This window comes from Olea europaea, chromosome 8 (genome assembly GCF_002742605.1).
Source record: "Olea europaea var. sylvestris chromosome 8, O_europaea_v1, whole genome shotgun sequence".
NCBI classification, from domain to species: domain Eukaryota; kingdom Viridiplantae; phylum Streptophyta; class Magnoliopsida; order Lamiales; family Oleaceae; genus Olea; species Olea europaea.
The window spans coordinates 18,684,506-18,686,165 of record NC_036244.1 but is presented as its reverse complement, the minus strand read 5'-3'; positions in this window follow the sequence as shown (position 1 = coordinate 18,686,165).

Here is a 1,660-nt window from a genome sequence, read left to right as displayed (position 1 = left end):
CCCCTCCCTCGTGACTTCTTTTCTATGAATTGGTGGAAAACCAATTCCCATGGTTTTGGTGGGAATTGGATTTTCCATGTACCTTTTTATTTTTATTTTTTTGGCAATAGAAACAAATTGTATCCACAATTGTAACAAATTGTATCCATTTAATTGATAATTTTCATGAAAAACAAAGACAAACAAACACCAAAAGATTTAGAATTTCAGCATTTTTCAGGTGAAAAATTATACTAATCAAACATATTTAATTGACAATTTTCAATAAAACAAGTTTTAGACAATTCAATTTCTTGGAATTCGTTTTCTTTCCGTCCAAATTCCAATCTTGCAATCAAACGAACCATTATAGTTCAACCATTTAAGGATAGTCATTGAAAGCTAGATTGGTGCTTAACAAATAGTGGAGCTCAAGAGCAGATGTAGGGGGACCGAGTCTGACGACAGGCTGGTCCAGTCCCATAGGCCATATCATTTTGATGCGTAAATTTTTTTTTTCTATGTAAAACAATTTTTACTTTTTTGGTGTAAATATTATTATTATTATTTACATAGGATGGCTTGAAATTTTTTATAGTTCAGTTATGAATACGTCTCTGATGGAGCTGAATAGCATTATTCATTTTTTGTAAGAAACACTTGTTGCATCTTGATGCATTATACGCTTGATCTCTTGATCATTGCTACCAATAGATGATCTAGTAAGACAAAGCCTTGAACCGGTAACCCGTCATGGGAAACCACCTCGGTAGCTTTGCCCCTCTCACGATATAAATAGGCCCTTTCTTTTTTCAAAAAATATCTCTCTTTTAACGACTATAGTGAAGTATGATTATCTCTCTACAATAATCTTCTTTATAAGTCCAATACCTTTGGTATTTTCGTTGCTTTTTGTCATTTGTGTTCAACCTTACCCTTTTAACTAAATACTCGATTTGTTACGGAAGAAATAAAAGATACAATCAAGAATATATATATATATATATATATATATCAACAAGCAAACAACTTGTTTTACTCATGTAAAAAATATATATATAGACTGACCAATTTTGTCAAACTTTGGTTAAGTATGAAATCATAAAAAATGTGAAAAGTGACTTTCGTGTCAATTTCGACCAAAGATTCGGACTTGATTCGATAGTTAAATTATGAAAATAAATAGACTAATTTGTTATACTCGTCGAGTTTGTGGTACATTTGGACTCTCAAAATTAATTCCGAATGAATGAGAAATTGTGGTCCAAAATTGGGAAAAAAATGAAGAGGAAAATGTGAAAATTCAACTAAAGCTATCATTCGAGCGACACTCTAGATCCAGGCAAACGAAAAAGCTGTAGCTCGAGCGACAAGCCAACGCCAGGTGAGCGAAAATTGTTCTGTTGAAAAGGTGCCACTAACGCTCGAGTGACGTGCTAACGGCAGGCTAGTGACATCGAAGGGTGTGACCCTTCTTGATGTTTGCTGAGTCTTGGGACTTGACTCTTCATTCACAATCCCTCATCTTTTATAAATAAGACCATTTTGACATCCTTTACTTAATCCCAATCATATGCAATATAGCATAACATAAAAATTTGATTTTTCATTTCATTTTGAAAGGAATACAAAAGCCATCTTTTGGTTCGTCGTTCTTGTATTTTGGAGTGCTACAAATACA